The 17,610-nt window shown below is 42.4% G+C and overlaps 1 long non-coding RNA gene and 1 other non-coding gene across 2 annotated transcripts; both read right to left on the bottom strand.

Moving 5' to 3' along the window:
- Positions 1 to 1,153: 1,153 nt before the first annotated feature.
- On the bottom strand, positions 1,154 to 1,225 carry trnaq-cug (transfer RNA glutamine (anticodon CUG)). The gene has a single exon. It is a non-coding gene; the product is annotated as a tRNA-Gln (tRNA).
- Positions 1,226 to 10,534: 9,309 nt separating this feature from the next.
- LOC144989402 (uncharacterized) lies at positions 10,535 to 11,686 on the bottom strand. Its single transcript, XR_013653544.1, has 2 exons — positions 11,311 to 11,686; positions 10,535 to 10,924 (listed from the first exon to the last, which is right to left on the bottom strand). It is a non-coding gene; the product is annotated as an uncharacterized LOC144989402 (long non-coding RNA).
- Positions 11,687 to 17,610: the final 5,924 nt, after the last annotated feature.

Raw genomic sequence — 17,610 nt, 5'->3', positions numbered from 1 at the left:
ATATTTGGACAAGATTAGGGTGTTTTCTTATTAGATAAAGTAATTTACCCAGCTCTCCACATAGTGACATCTCCATCTAACGCTTTTTGTCTTTTTTTTTTTATTACGACTTTCAAGTCGTAAATTTACAAGAAGAAATTTCGTACATTTACAAGTTTTAATCTCATAAATTTACGACTCAGAATTATAGATTAACAAGGAAAAAACACCAAAGTTTTCCGTTTATCAGAGCGTAGCTTGAAGATGAAATATGTGGAGCCTTTTCTGAAGCTTTATTCCAGGATAGGTTTTAAAAAACAAAGAGATTCTGAACCTTTTTACTACTCAAAATCAGATTATTGTCAGTGTAGCCGTCTTTCCAGGGTTCTGTGTCGGTAAAGCGGAGTTTCATATGTAAGATAAGAATCTCGAAGACACGTTTGGGTGTAGAGGACCGCTGCAGCCTTTATTTTCCTTTTCATTCACATAACCTGAAGTTCATTTGTCATCTTACGGCATCAACCTGTCATCCAAACACAAATGTGGAAGTAAATAGTGTTACATACGCCCCCTCCTCCAGATGAAACGTCCCGTTTCAACATAAAACAACAAAGAAAAATGAAAATAGTCTGTTGTATTAGCAGAAGAACGTTAACAATCCCAAGTGCTCCTCCCCAGACGAAGGCATCACACAGACGTAGAGATCTGGTCTTTAATGGAGGAAGAAAGGATTCAAGTGGACATCTGCAGGGACACCGACGTCTTCATCATCGGGCTGCAGAGATCCTGCAAACCACCCATCAATAAATAAAACATTAATAAATCATAAATCAAACAAATGAGCTTCCAAACATTTGTAACGTTATCAATAAACATTCAGCTCACCTGTTTAATTAAGTTTAGCTAGCAGTCAGCATCATCAACTGACTGAGAAAAACACATTGCTCAAGATGCTAATTATCCTAATGTGGTTTAAAGTGCTAGCATTACAATCAGCATGGTGGGATATTTTCTACACTAACATTGAAGAGCATAGAATCTTTACAACAAGAATATGGTTTCTAGAGGCCAGGAAACTGAAGTTATGTACACAAATGTCTGTTATTTTAATTCTTTCGTTTGAGTTGCTGTATTGTTTAGATCCACGTAACAATGATGAGTTAAGAGAGTTTCAAGGTTCCACTGAGATTTGAACTCAGACTACTGGATTCAGAGTCCAGAGTGCTAACCACTACACCATAGAACCCTACAAGCATATGCTTTGTTACATGTTTCTATAAGAACAACTGTAAAAATTGGAAACTATGGTAACCGAGATAAAGACTTATAATTAAAATAAATATATATAAAAAATAATATGACACATTGTGGACACTAACAGTGAAGATCATAGAATTTTCTTTCGTCTGTTCCTAGAGGTCAGAAAACTAAAAAAATGTTTGAGGTTGTTTGTTATTTTGAAATCAAAACATTGAAGCACTAAGGAGAGTCAGTTTGGTTTGAAGGTTCTACTGAGATTTGAACTCAAACTCCTGGATTCAGAGTGCTAACCACTACACCAGGGGTGTTAATAGAACCCTATTAACACTTACATTTTACAGCCTAAAAATCCCAACGATGAGTTTTCGTTTGAATCTGGTACTAAAGGTACTGTTTTTTTTTAAATTAAAGATGGCGGCCTCTTTCGGGGTCAAAGGTCGGCGAAACTCCAGAGTTGGTTATAGAGTTAAGCGAGCGGAATGTGTGTAAAATTTTGTGAAAATCGCTGATTAAAAATAGCTAAGATTTTAAGGATAGCTAAGATCGCAACAGTTTCAAATTTGCTACACACAGGCCGTTACAAATCTACAACTTTTAATTCCAACTTTTTTTCTACAGTATCTCGTCATTGATGCCCTAGAAGTTACAAAACGATCGTTAAGAATCCCAAGGACGGGTTTTTCTTTGTCTCTGGAAGTAAAGGGGCTTTTTTTCATTCAAGATTGCGGTTTCTTCCCACGGTAAAAGGTCAACAAAACTTCTGTGGTGTCTGTAGACTCAAGCTAGCAGCACGTGTGTGCAATTTCATGAAAATTGACAAACAAAAATGTCGTTTAGAGGTCCTGACCCTCATCCCAGCTGCTTTTCACTCTTCCATAAACCTCCCTAATGCATGCTGGAGGTCCTGGCTCAAAGACGTAGAGAGGATTTCCTCTCTACTAGCATGACAGAGTTGAATGCCTTCTCCAAATCCTGAAAGACCGGATGAGCAACTCCTATGAACCCTCCAGCACCATACAGAGCATATAGAGCTGGTCCAATGTTCCACACCTGTCAGGATCAGTGTGGACACAATATGCACGACGCAGAAAGATCCAGAATCCAAAGTTCCTTTTAATAGGAGACAAACTGGAAATGAAGGTAAGATGATCGTAGCTCTCGTACAAACACACAAAACAATCCGACAACGAATGCAAGGGAGACCTAGACTATAAAACAGGAAGAGTGATTAATCCTTGTGCTATCCTAGGCACTTTAACATTGGGAGTTGGGTCGTCTAGACCCACTAGACAGTGCTCTGAACCTTTTTCCTTCAATGATTTGTGATCTTCACTGGTGTCCATGGATTACATGAAATCTTTCCACCTTTATCCACCTTTGTCATGGTAGGGAGAACACGTCAATGGAAGGGTGGGTCATCTAAGATAGCACAAGGGTTAAACAATTACAAACAGGTGCACACAACAGGGGGGGGCAGGTGATACCACTGAGGGAGAATTACACTGGGAAGGAGGAGTCCAGACATTTGAAATGAGAGGACAACAGGAAGTAACACAATTAACCAAAATAAAAGCAGAAAAACCGCACTGGCCCCAATACCTCACACAGCCAGGATGGAAACAACACTGTTGTTCCTGGGGGGTATTCCAGAAAGCAGGTTATGCTAGCTCCCACGATAAGTTTGAGGCTAAGGAAGTTGATAACCTCAGCTTTCGGTTCCAGAAATGGAGGTATGTTTCAGGGTAGGTCAAGTTACCATGGCAACTCATGCTCTGAACATAACCTGGTCTGGAGCAGGTTTAGTTGAAGCTTAGTTTGTTTACAGAGAGGGGAAGCAGCATGGCGTGTCCATTTAAAGATGACTTAGTGGATGAAAAAGCTCAGATAATACTTTTTCCACCATGAGAGGGTGATAAGACCACACATGGATGTTGGAAAGATAAACTTTCTTACTTTGATCTAACTTAATTATTTGCTTCAGTTAAGATACCGTAATTTCCGGACTACAAGCCGCTACTTTTTTCCTGCGCTTACAGCCCTGCGGCTTTTTCAGTGACGCGGCTAATTTATGGATTTAATTGGCGGCCGCCATGTACGTATTTTCGAACTCAGTGAATAGTTTGAATTCTCTATCTAACACCAAGCACGAGGCATTTTTATTCAACACACCTCTTAGCAGCCAAACAGCATGGACTTGACTTCAGGTCTTAGACACTTCAGTCATGGTTCAACAAAACGAAACACCCATGCCCGGCCGCATCCCAGAATCCTTTGGGGCCATTAGACTCAACGTGCACGTGATCGCCGCTACATTATGATGAAGCTTTCAAGTTAAAAGCAATCGTTAAAAGCAGCGTAAAAAAGTCCACCGTCACCAACGGGTTTGGAAAAGCCGGTTTGCTGCGTGACGGAGAGAACAGCGCATGGAGTGAATGTACACTCCATTTACGGTTTCTAAGGAAACCGTAAAAGCGGAATTTTGCTTTGAAAAACTCACAGCCTCCGTGTGAGTTGGAGACATCTTCTCCTCCTGCTGCTCTTATAGAGCTGCGGGGCCGATGGCAGTCTGAAGGCTCCCACACGTAACAACGCACCCGCCCCTCATACACAAAACGTACAGTATTAAGTCCGATTGCTTTGCACAGAAACGATTTGCTCCATCCACCGGCGCAACGGGGACGAAGTGCTCCTCCTTGAAGCCGCCCTGGCCAGAGGTGTCGGAGTAGATAGGAAGGGGAGACAAGGGGCGCGCGGGGCGGGAGCGGAGCGCAGAGGCGTCCGCGGAGTGCAGAGGCTTCTGAATTCTGACGCACGCGCCGCACTGAGGCGCGCGTATCGCGCTGAGGCGCGCGCGTTTCAGTCGCTGCTGCTTTATTTTACCGTTGTGTTTTCTAACCAGTCCTGTTACTCCCATAACGCTGCTGCGACACAAGCGGAAGGAGAGCTTTTCCCGTTCACCCCTCCATGCACTGCTGCTACTTGCTAATTCTTAAACACGTACAACAGAATGGCGAGCCGGGCGTTGGCCCCGCCTTTAGCCCCTAAGACTCATGGGAAATGTGGAATCGCGGATGTAAATTTCCTCATTATAACTGAGGGATGTAATGTTGATTATATGGTTACTGTTTGTAATTTTATGTATGATACCTAGATTGTCAATAAGTAAAAAAAAAATGAAATAAAAACACCATAACTGAGGGACTTGTGAACAGAATATAGGTCCATGCTGTTTGTCAGATGTCAATACACTCAAATACGTGACCCAGAGGCAAAATTGGCACAACCCACAATGTGCTAATGAATTGCACTCACTCTGGGATGCTGGGCGTGATCTGTCAGGATGATAATATCGGCTATCACATGCGCGGCTTGTACTCTGATGCGGCTTGTGTATGTATAAAAGCAGTCAAACACGTGAATATGGGTGGGTGCGGCTTGTAATCGGGTGCGCTTTGTAGTCCGGAATTTACGGTAAATCATTTTTTTGTTAGGTCAGCTTAAAAATAACACGCAGTTTTCAGACAATTATTTTCCTTTCGTTCAAATTAATTCAATTAAGTAGGTGTAACTTTGGTGCTGCCGTTAGATCGGCACCGCAAGGGATTGTGGGATATCATTCCCTTTGCCTGTCTGGACGGATTTGGGTTTAAATGTGTGTTTATTACAAAATGTGTTTAGTTGTATAGCTGTTTTAGTGTTTTTCACCGTGTTTTGCCGAGCTATTTTGTCCTACTATGCTTACGTCTCTGCACCATGAGTGAGAGTGAAGGAGAGGATGATGAGTTTATATAGCACCCCTAACACTTAAGCATGTTATGACAGTGAAGGAAAATTCTTTAATGAATTTTTGCACTCCGTGCATTTTTTTCCGTTCTTTTTATTGTTATAAAAATGAGCATATCTGCCGGCTCAAACTTAGACATTTTAAAGTTCAAGAAATATAAGTAATTAAGATGGAAAAAAGATTAATGGAGTAATGTGATATTTAGTTAGATAAATACGTAAATTTGAGTTATATAAACAATTATTGTGTTTGAATTAATTTAACTATATTATTTAAATTATTTTTCAGCCATGTTACTTTTTTGATGGACTTGTAATTTTTTTCCGCCGTCATTAAAATCTCAGACTCCGTCTCACTTAAGTACAGCGCTTTCTTTTTTTTTCACCACGCGTTTCCATGGCGACTCCAGAAATCTGTGATCTATTGAGAATGTCTTTATGTACCGTGCGTTAACCCAGGGTTACCAAGTCGAGCGTAATTACGCCAACTCATATCCGGTCTTTTGGAACCGACATACCCAGAGTAAGCAAGTTCAGGCGGATTTCAGCCAGAGTTCAGGCTTAAAGTCAGGCTAGTTTAAACATGCTTCCTGGAATACCCCCCTGGATCTGATCTGTTATTCCTGGATCTGATCTGTTGTTCCTGGATCTGATCTGTTGTTCCTGGATCTGATCTGTTGTTCCTGGATCTGATCTGTTTTTCCTGGATCTGATCTGTTTTTCCTGGATCTGATCTGTTGTTCCTGGATCTTAACCGGTTCAAGGTCATCAGGAGACACGGCGACGTAAAGCTGTGTATCATCAGCATAGCTGTGAAAGTCAACGCCATGTCTCCTGATGACCTCCCCAAGAGGCAACATATATAAATTAAACAGTATTGGCCCTAAAATCGACCCCTGGGGAACCCCACAACTTATTTCGTGGATTCTTGAAGAGCACGTATCCATACTTACATAAAAGTGTCGATCTGTCAGGTAAGAGTAAAACCACTTAAGAACATTCCCAGAGAGGCCCACTAGACTACTAAATCTGTCTAATAAAATCTGGTGATCTACTGTATCAAAAGCGGCACCAAGATCCAGCAGCACCACGACAGAAAGTTTCTGTGAGTCGTAGTTTAATCTAAGATCATTAACGATCTTTAAAAGAGCCGTCTCTGTACTATGGTTTGTCCTAAAACCAGACTGATATTTTTCTAAAATTTTTGGGGCATTTAAAAACTCATGCAGTTGAGTAGCGACACTTTTTTCTATTATTTTACTTAAAAATGGTAAGTTGGATACGGGTCTATAGTTATCCAGATTTTTTGGATCTAATTGACTCTTCTTCAGAAGGGGCCTCACCACCGCCGTCTTACAGGCAGAGGGGAAGACCCCCGTCTGAAGAGAGCAGTTTACTATATTTAAAAGCTCTGACTCAAAGAATCCATAAAATGTTTTAAAAAGTGAAGTGGGAATGGGATCTAAAAGGCAGGTTGTAGCGTTTACTTGGGAAACAACTCGACCAAGCATCTCCGCATCAACCAGGACAAAACTCCCCAGTGTTTCTTCTGGTAAAAACAATGCTGGAGGTCTGTTAAGATCAGTGTTTTGCATGGATGAAATATTTGATCTTATAGCATTGATTTTACCCATGAAGTGGTCTGCGAAGTCCTCACATGCAGCATTAGATGATGGCATGGAGGACTTGTTGAAGTCTTTGTTTATTAAAATATCAATTGTTTTAAAAAGAAATTTGGGGTTGTTTTTATTTTCTGAAATGATTTTTGAAAAATAAGAGGTTCTGGCCCGTTTAACTGAGTTATTGTAGATTTTGAGTTGTTCTTTAAAAATGTCTTTGTGAATTATTAATTTCGTCTTCCTGTATTTCCTCTCTGCTCTCCTGCAGTTCTGCTTCAGACCCTTAATGTCGTCAGTCTTCCATGGCATTTTAGGAGTGGCTCTTAATGTTTTTGTTTTGAGTGGAGCCACTGCATCTATGGAAGACTGAAGTCTGTTATTAAAATGATCAACAATAAAATCACAGGGTGCAGGTAAAATCTGAGCAGGAGTTTGCTTAAAAACATCAATAAAACTTGCAGCCACTTCAGGAGTTAAATACCGCTTCCTCACAGTTCTCACTGAGGCTTCCTGCTGGATTTCACTGGTGACAGTAAAAAACACACAATAATGGTCTGATTTGGCCAAGTCAACAACAGAGGACACCCCAGTGGACAGACCATAGGTAATGACAAGGTCCAGGGTGTGTCCTCTGTTGTGAGTCGGCTGTGTGACATGCTGCTGAAAGTCCATGCTGTTTAGAATATTTAAAAACTCGCAGGCATAGATATCATCATAATTGTCAACATGCAAATTAAAATCACCAGTTATTAAAATTCTATTGTACCTAATATGAAGAGATGATAAAAATTCAGAGAATTCTTCTATAAAACGGGCAGGAGGGGTTGGTGGTCTGTATACTGTGACAGTTAAAACAGATGGGTCTCCAAAGAGAAAAGCATGATGCTCGAATGAACAATATTTACCAAGTAAAATATTTTCAGATGATATTGTTTTGTGAGCAATCGATGCTGTACCTCCACCTTTCTTTCCTCCCCTGATTGAAAATAAGAAGTTAAAATTAGGTGGAGAAGCCTCAGTGAGAATAGCTGGTGCATCAGAGCCAAGCCAGGTTTTCAGTTAAAAACAAACAGGTTAAATTATGGTCTAAAATCAGATCATTAATGACAAAATACTTATTTAAAAGGGATCTGACATTTAAAAGAGCCATCTTCATGGTTGTGGGTACAATCTGATGTATGCATGTCATGGGTTTTGTGACTGATGTGTGAATTGGTCGGAGACAACAAACACGCGAGGCACGTGGATATGAATGCAAATGATTTGGATGTCTATTGGTGATGCGGACTGGTATGTGATGCTGAATGGCAGAGAATGATGTATCAGGGGTGTGGGTGTCCTGGTTCAACCGTCAGCTGGGAATGGTTTTGAAAGAACGGAGGGTGAGATCAATGTTCATGCTGAGAAGACGGGAACCACTATTGTTGGGGTGTAAACCATCTGATTTAAAGAGGTATGGTCTATTGTAAAAGGTTGTGAAATTATCAACGTATGGAATGCTTATGGCATGACAGTACGTTTTTAACCAAATGTGAAGCTGACGGACGCGTGAGAACATGATGTCTCCATAACGGGGTGCAGGCAGTGGTCCAGATACGATACAGTGTATGTTTAACTGTTGGATGGTATGAATCAGATGGATGAAGTCCATTTTCAGAGTCTCTGATTGATGCAGTTTCAGGTTGTTGGTGCCTGCATGTATGATGAAAGTCTCCGCAGAGGGGTGTTTCACAGAGAGTTGGTGGGCAGAGTTTTTAATCTCATTGACGACAGCTCCAGAGAGAGAGTGTGTGTGGCACCTTCTGACCCGGACATGCCGGACAACGGAGTCTCCCACGATGAGCACGGGCTGCTGCACAGGTCCGGGTCTTCCAGCGGGTCTCCCCGCGACAGCAGCGGGGTGAAGAGCAGTGGCCTCCGCTCCAGCGTGCTCAGGTGGAGAAATGGGAGCTCCATATTGATGTTTCCGTGCAGACAGTACTCCAGCGTGAAGACCTGGTTTTTCTGTGGAGAGTGGATCCCCTGAAGCTGGTGAGATGCAGGCTGCGGCGCGCGAGCCCCGGGGAAGCTCGCCTGAGCGTCGGGCCACCGCGTCTTTCAGCAGACGGCGGCGTTTCCTTCTCGTGGCAGGGGCCAGCGGAACAGCAGAGGATCCGGGCGGCTGGGCCAGTGCCGCGGCTCCGGGAAGAAGGGCGAGCCGGCCAGGCTCCAGCAAAGCGGGCACCGAAGTAGCAGATGCCGTTGGATCCGTGGAGGTGGTAGCGGGAGTCGTCGCCTGGCTGGGACCAGCAGCAGAGCCGGATGCCACGGTAGGCGTTCTGCCCGATGTCGGTCCCGGAGAGCCCGCTCGGGTCGCTGACGCCGCAGTGAGGTCTTCAGCCAGCGGGGCAAAGCGGTTGGTCAGCGCTAGGTTCCCCGAACTGGCTGTGTCGGGTTCGGGTCCACAGATCCTCCGGCCGCGACGTGTCACCTCAGCCCACGACTGTTTGGGCGTAGAGCAGAGGGCTGGAGCCCTGGGCCCGGCATCAGCCTGGTCCTCATGGAGGTCCTGTCGACTCCTGGCCTCCAGCAGTGCAGAGCTGGTGTTGGTGGTGCTCGGAGCCCCATCCATCCGTTCCCACCCGTTGTTTTTACGGCCACATATTTGAATTATGTTGCTGTCCGTAGCGGTGGAATGGGCTTCAGCGGGAGTTTCTCCAAACCACGGAAAGGTTTGAGACAGGGAGCGGTTGGTGTTAATGGAATGCTGTAGCTGCTGGATGTACTTAGACTGGGATGTCGATACTGAGAGAATTTTCTCTATCAGAATTGATTTCTCTCTGAGTTCCAGTCTAAGCTTTTGAACGGTTTCCTTAAGTTGGCAATGTCCTTGGTTACAGTTGTCTGGAGTGCATGAAACTCCGTCTGGACGAGCGGCAGCCATCTTAAGTCTGGAGAGACTCAAGATGACTCATGCTGCTTTGCCACAGAGGAGCTCGTCGACGACCTCGTTGACTTCATCTTGGCTGATCTGGTCTTCTTCATTCAGTAGAGTGTCTAGTACGATGGGTTGGGGAGGATAGGCAAACACTTCCAGGTGAGTAGAAGTGAGGATGAATTGGAAGGACTAGGTAGCCTTGAAAAATCTAACAGTGTGTTGTGAAGTCTAAAGTAAAGCAGCAAAAAAAGGAAAGATAAAGGTGACTTAGATGTAACAATTTCCATCAGGATTTTCTGAACCGCTCTTAGTCCGGCTTGTCACCTAGGACCTGTTTGCAATGGGAGACCCTAACAAGAGGGTTAACCCAATACAGCACAGCTTCTAGGATCACTCAAGCCCTCAAACCCCTCCACCACGGTAAGGTGGCGGTTCACGGAGGGGATTTTTTTTAATTTATTTTTTTATTTCAACCATTATTAGTAAATACACTGAAATACAGTCAGTACAATAAAAAAATAACATATTTATCAAACTCATTACAGAAATGATGAAATCCAGTTCTGGCTCAAAGACGTAGAGAGGATTTCCTCTCTACTAGCATGACAGAGTTGAATGCCTTCTCCAAATCCTGAAAGACTGGATGAGCAACTCCTATGAACCCTCCAGCACCATACAGAGCATATAGAGCTGGTCCAATGTTCCACACCTGTCAGGATCAATAGAACCCTATTAACACTTACATTTTACAGCTTAAAAATCCCAACGATGAGTTTTCGTTTGTATCTGGTACTAAAGGTACTGTTTTTTTTTTTAAATTAAAGATGGCGGCCTCTTCTCGAGGTCAAAGGTCGGCGAAACTCCAGAGTTGGTTATAGAGTTAACCCTTTATAGGGCACTCATTGAAATACTCTAAAATTCAAAAATTCAACCTTAGAGTGTTATTGAAGAACATAACAAGACTTCATATCATTGGTGACATTTTTCAATTTTTTTTATTTTCATGTAGAAAATCAATGCCAATGAAGTTACCATATTTGGTCACTTGCCCGTGAGTGGGAAAACAAATTCCAATAAGTATACATATATATATAAATATAAGAAAAACACATATTATGTAATTGAACATTTGAACATCACTTTTAGAACATAAACGTGATAATAACAAAAAGTGCTAATAACAAAAGTGTTGAATAGATCCTCACACAACTGTGTGTGAGGGTCTGGGAATGTCCTGGTTGTTGGTGGGTGGGGCGAAGTCGGGGTCTGACACATCATCATCTTGATCCTCATCATCATCACTAATGTCAGGGTGGACTGGCACAACAGCAGTCTCCCTCCTCTTGCCATAAAAAATTGATGGAAGCTAAAAATTAAACACATGCAATAAAACAACTGTCATATCATCATAAACTGACAAAAATCACTCTTTATCACTATTCATAAACTAAAAACAGTGTTTAAATTCTCACTGAATCACTGTATAGTGATATAAAACATTTGGCAACATTAAAACATAATATTCTAAGTTGTATTTCTTTATTTGTAAAGAAAATGCACTAATATGGTTTGTTAGATGCATAGGGCATATGTCCAAAAACAGACATACCAAGTAAAAATTTGTTTTTAGTGAATATGATCAAATATGGTGCCTGCATTTTTCTCATTTCAATAAATTCTCCGCAAACAACTTATATGTCAACACTTAAAACAACTATTCAACAATAAAATGTATGAGTTTCATCAACTTACCATGGTTAGTTTTGACGATTCCTTTGAAAATGTCCAGTGAACTGAGCTGCAAAAGCAACTTTTTCTGATTTTGCAGAGAAAGGGAAATTTGATGTGACCCTGCTCTCTGCTGATTGGTCAAGTTGCACAATTGAGTAACCTATAATGTAGAATGATCTTTGCTGAGTCATGGGTAAAGATCCCATGACTCTTGAACTCACTGAGACGGGGGAAGGGCGTGATAAGTAACAGGTGCGGAAATTACCAAAAACAGTCACTTGCCCTATAAAGGGTTTTAAGCGAGCGGAATATGTGTAAAATTTTGTGAAAATCGATGATTAAAAATAGCTAAGATTTTAAGGATAGCTAAAATCGCAACAGTTTCAAATTTGCTACACACAGGCCGTTACAAATTTACAACTTTTAATTCCAACTTTTTTTCTACAGTATCTCGTCATTGATGCCCTAGAAGTTACAAAACGATCGTTAAGAATCCCAAGGACGGGTTTTTCTTTGTCTCTGGAAGTAAAGGGTTTTGTTTTTTTTCAAGATTGCGGCTTCTTCCCACGGTCAAAGGTCAACAAAACTTCTGTGGTGTCTGTAGACTCAAGCTAGCAGCACGTGTGCGCAATTTCATGAAAATTGACAAACAAAAATGTCGTTTAGAGGTCCTGACCCTCATCCCAGCTGCTTTTCACTCTTCCATAAACCTCCCTAATGCATGCTGGAGGTCCTGGCTCAAAGACGTAGAGAGGATTTCCTCTCTACTAGCATGACAGAGTTGAATGCCTTCTCCAAATCCTGAAAGACTGGATGAGCAACTCCTATGAACCCTCCAGCACCATACAGAGCATATAGAGCTGGTCCAATGTTCCACACCTGTCAGGATCAGTGTGGACACAATATGCACGACGCAGAAAGATCCAGAATCCAAAGTTCCTTTTATTAGGAGACAAACTGGAAATGAAGGTAAGATGATCGTAGCTCTCGTACAAACACACAAAACAGTCCGACAACGAATGCAAGGGAGACCTAGACTATAAAACAGGAAGAGTGATTAATCCTTGTGCTATCCTAGGCACTTTAACATTGGGAGTTGGGTCATCTAGACCCACTAGTCAGTGCCCTGACCCTTTTTTTCTTCAATGATTTGTGATCTTCACTGGTGTCCATGGATTACATGAAATCTTTCCACCTTTATCCACCTTTGTCATGGTAGGGAGAACACGTCAATGCAAGGGTGGGGTCATCTAAGATAGCTCAAGGGTTAAACAATTACAAACAGGTGCACACAACAGGGGGGGCAGGTGATAACACTGAGGGAGAATTACACTGGGAAGGAGGAGTCCAGACATTTGAAATGAGAGGACAACAGGAAGTAACACAATTAACCAAAATAAAAGCAGAAAAACCGCACTGGCCCCAATACCTCACACAGCCAGGATGGAAACAACACTGTTTTTCCTGGATCTGATCTGTTGTTCCTGGATCTGATCTGTTGTTCCTGGATCTGATCTGTTGTTCCTGGATCTGATCTGTTGTTCCTGGATCTGATCTGTTGTTCCTGGATCTGGATCTTCAACTGTCAGACTAACTCTAATCTCTTAAAACCCTTGCATACTTTCCCGTGGAGGCTTAGGAGAGTGATTCCCCAGTAGTAAAGACTCACCCTCTGGACCCCCCCTCTCAAAGAGGGAACCAGCGCTCCTGTCTGCCAGTCCAGTAGTACTTTCCCCACTGCCATGCAATGCTGTAGAGACGTGTCAACCAAGACAGTCCCACAGCATTCAGAGACTTGAGGGACTTGAGGACTTCATCCACTCCTGCTGCTTTGCCACAGAGGAGCTCGTCGACGACCTCGGTGACTTCAGCTTGGCTGATCTGGTCTTCTTCATTCAGTAGAGGGTCTGGTACGATGGGTTGGGGGGGATAGGCAAACACTTCCAGGTGAGTAGAAGTGAGGATGAATTGGAGGGACTAGGTAGCCATGAAAAATCTAACATTGTGTTGTGAAGTCTAAAGTAAAGCAGCAAAAAAGGAAAGATAAAGGTGACTTAGATGTAACAATTTCCATCAGGATTTTCTGAACCGCTCTTAGTCCGGCTTGTCACCTAGGACCTGTTTGCAATGGGAGACCCTAACAAGAGGGTTAACCCAATACAGCACAGCTTCTAGGATCACTCAAGCCCTCAAACCCCTCCACCACGGTAAGGTGGCGGTTCACGGAGGGGATTTTTTTTTTATTTTTTTTTTATTTCAACCATTATTAGTAAATACACTGAAATACAGTCAGTACAATAAAAAAATGACATATTTATCAAACTCATTACAGAAATGATGAAATCCGGTTCTGATCAGATAGTTTCTTTTCAAGTAACAAAATCTTTTTTTATTTTAAATTGTGTATGTGTGTGTGTGTGTTTGTGCTTTTTCCTATTTTGCTTTAGCATCTTGATTTATTTCCAACAGTTTGTCTGTAAGGATCCCAACTTTCTTTCCACTCTGATCCTAAACTTGAACTCTCTGTCCATAGTTCTGTTTTGGTCAAAGAGCGTCTTCTTAATCGTCCAATCATCCATGGCCTAAAGTTTCTTCTCTTCTAGATGTGCATCTTTCTCAAACAGCTGTTAAGTCAGCTATTCTTTTTTTCTATATCATGTACATTTTCTTTTGATGTCTTGTGGTCACTGGCAGCCAAATATAAATGATAACTCTGCAAAGCAACGTTTCTCTTTCTACATTCTAGATGGTTCTGCCGGCCCTCCTCCGCCCCATTCTCCACCTGGACCAATATTCTAACGTGTTCTGGCCTTCAACCACCATCAGCGTCTAGGCTCTGGGTTTTATTCATCTATTGTCCGAGCTTATCCCACCAGAATAAAGACATCATCTGCCCAAAGCCTGACCGCCTAAAGACTATGGACTATTTCAGGAACATTTTTCTATTACACACACATCGTTATTATTTACATTCCTTAGATTTCTAATCAAACTTTATATGTATAGCACTTTTCCATTTGACCTAAATCAAAGTACTAAACATTAGAAACATTTTCCACATTTAAAAACTAAAAGTGAGACAAAAAAATACAAAAAAACATCATAGAAGAACTGAAGAACTGAATGTTAGAAAAACTTATTCCACTTGAGTACCTCTTCAATAAAGGCTTTTTTTATGTTCAGACATTTATTTTAATTGTGATTGAAATATAATTTATTTTCTTTTAATTTGTTTATTTTTTTAGGTTGTTGATGCTTCATTTGCAGAAATGACAACTTTGGAAAGCAAAGTGAAATAAAATGTTTTTTTTTATTAGTTAAGTCTTTGAGTGCTATTTATAAGTTCATAACTTAGTACATTTCATATAAATGCTTTACCTTTGACTCTAGATTTGTTTCGACTGAATCTCTACTCTAATTCAGTCGACTAAAATTATACTAAAACTAACAGAATCAACAGGACTAAATTGTGACTAAAACTAAAGCTTATCTTAATTAAAAGACTATTCCTACAACTAAATTAAATTCTCTGTCACATTAACCCTGGTTTTCTTTGTCTCTGTGATTTCTGTGGCGTGGCTTAAAAAGCTTTTTGAAGCGCTTCCACAGTGATGGTTTCTGTGCTTTGGTCTGTTCAGACGGCAAAGCTTCTGGTTCTTCCCTGTCCTCATGTCCTGACTCCATTGATGGAACAGGCTCTGATGGTGATGGGGGGCTGACTTCTTCCTGAGAAATCCTGAGGTCTTGAGCTTCACCAGTGTCCAGAAAGTCTAGGATGGTGGTGTCCGTTTCCTCAGCCTCCTCCTGTTCTGAGACCACATGTAGTTCTGATGCTGCATTTCGTGGCTCTTCATTTTCAGTCTGAGGGGCTATGATGGCGTCAGTTCTCTCATACTCCGCCTGTTCCCAGACCACTTCTGGTTCAGAGAGATGGTTTTGTGGCCATCCATTTAAATCCTGAGGTGCTGAGAACATGTCAGTTTCCTCAGCCTCCACCTGGTTATTTACCACCTCTGGTTCAGACACTTTGGTTTGTGTTTCAACACGAAGCTGGACTTCGTTGGCAGAGAAACTTTGTGCAGGTTTCCCTGAAATCCCATTGACTGCATTCTCCAATGGGATTTGGATCTCTTCCATCTTGTGTTTCAGATCTTTCTCTGCATCCTCTTCAAGTTTCAGTCTTTGTGCCAGTTGCAGATTGTAAAGGGTTTTTTCCTGCAGCTCTTTCTTCAGCAGTGCCAGTTTGTTCAATGCTTGGATATGAGCCTCTTTCTCTCTCTCCTCACATTCTGGCTGCTTTGCTTCAGCAGCTTCATTGAGATCCTTCAGTTCTTCTCTCAGAGTGACCACTTTACGTTCACACTGGGTCCTAAACTTGACCTCTTTCACCAGCTGTATGTTTTTCACATTGAGTCTATGAAGCTTGTCCCCCCGATCCCTCCGGGCTTCACGTTTTTCCTTCTTCAGTTTAGAAAGATATGCGTCTTTCTCCATCAGCTGATTTCTCAGGTCAGTTATCTCTTTTTTAATGTCCTCTACATTCTCGTTTGATGCCTGGTCCTCACTGGCAGCCACATTTTCTTGGTTATTCTGGTTGTCTTGTTTTTCCAGTGGAGGACTTTGATTGGCTGACTGAGGGTCGGTGCTTTCTGAACGGGGAAATTGTTTGGCAATTTCCCTCAGTTCAACGACACTGGGAATGAAGGGGAATGCAGGGTTGAACAGATGACTGTAGTTCTTCTGTTCCAGGGAAGGGGCTGGTGGATCTTGGGTGATTGTTTCCTGGGGTGGGGATGCAGGTTTGGGGGGGACATTGTCCTTTTTGGGTCCCCAATTAGGATTCATGTGTGGGGTAGGGGCTGGTGGATATGTGGGGTTCCTTCTCTGGGGTGGGGGAACACGGTTGAAGGGGACACAGGGGTTTTTGTGTCCCCAATTTGGGTTGCTTTGGGGGACATGGACTGGTGGATGTGGGGGTCGCATGCCAGTGGGGGGAAATGCAGGGTTGAAGGGGACATGGGGGTTTTTGTGTCCCCAATTTGGGTTGCTTTGGGGGACATGGACTTGTGGATGTGGGGGTCGCATGCCAGTGGGGGGAAATGCAGGGTTGAAGGGGACATGGGGGTTTTTGTGTCCCCAATTTGGGTTCCTGTGGGGGACATGGACTGGTGCATGTTGGGCGTGCATTCCAGGGGGGGGATATTCCGGGTTGAATTGGACACGGTGGTTTCTTTGCCCAAAGTGAGGATTTCCGTGAGGCCGGTAGAATCCCTGGTTTGGGTTAGTCGCGTGGTTTCTCTGATTTCCAGACATTTTCCAAACAATCTTTAGATCCTTACAAGAGCTGATCTCTTTGAATCTCAAAGTGAAATCTGGCAGAAAACATGACTCCTATTTATGAACTTCTGACAAGGATGTCATATGACATGTTATGACATCATGACATGCAATACGATGTCATGACGTGACATATGACATAACTAAGTGTAAGTTCACGCTTTGACATCGTGTCTTGACAATGATGTCATCATGACGTAATGTGATGACATTGCTGTGATGTCATCGTCATGGGTGGGGTGGGGTTTTCTATGGTGTAAATTCAGTTTTTCCGGGTCCTAGGTGTGTGCACATTTTAGTGACTTTTCACACATGTGGCGGGGGTCAAATTTTTGATCAAAGATGCAGAAATCTTTCCAACAGTGAAAACAATCTGGTCCTTGCAGTCAGTGATGCTGCTTCAGGCCATAATAATAATATAATATGGGGAGGAGCCTGTTTCCATGCGGCAACCATGGAAGGGGACCACTGCCACGTAGCTCCTCCCCCTTAGGTGCATCACATGTGCATCTTTCCCTAAGGTATATTATTTATTCTTTAGTTGCCAATATTTGCAGAGAATAGTTCAACTTAAAGCCAAATAAGTAGCGCTATAGGTTATTATGTAAACACTTTATGAACTCAGACAGTAAGCACTGTACCTTATAACGGAAGACGAAGCTCCGCCCACTTATTTCTCAATCGTGACATGTTTTCCGGCCTCCCCTTAAAAGGGCATTAAAAAAGTGAGGATCATAATCCGTTAAGAAGCTTTTCCAGTTTTTTTCTTTTTTTGTAAAGTAAAACTATCAGCATCTTTAACAAGATGGCCATGAAGTCGAGTCGTATTTGGTGGTCTGTAACAAAACGCAACGGTCTGGCATAGATGGGAACCAAAATGTCAAACACACATCATTACTAATTGATCAACTTATCATTGATTGCTTCAGTCGTGGTCAAACTTAGGATGAACTGTGTAAAGTCTATTGGTCAGACGCTAAGGGG

The sequence above is a fragment of the Oryzias latipes genome, chromosome 23 (assembly GCF_053564925.1).
Source record: "Oryzias latipes strain Hd-rR chromosome 23, Olatipes_Hd-rR_3.1".
Taxonomy (NCBI): domain Eukaryota; kingdom Metazoa; phylum Chordata; class Actinopteri; order Beloniformes; family Adrianichthyidae; genus Oryzias; species Oryzias latipes.
Note: the sequence above shows the minus strand (reverse complement) of the source record. Positions and strands in the feature narration are given on the sequence as shown.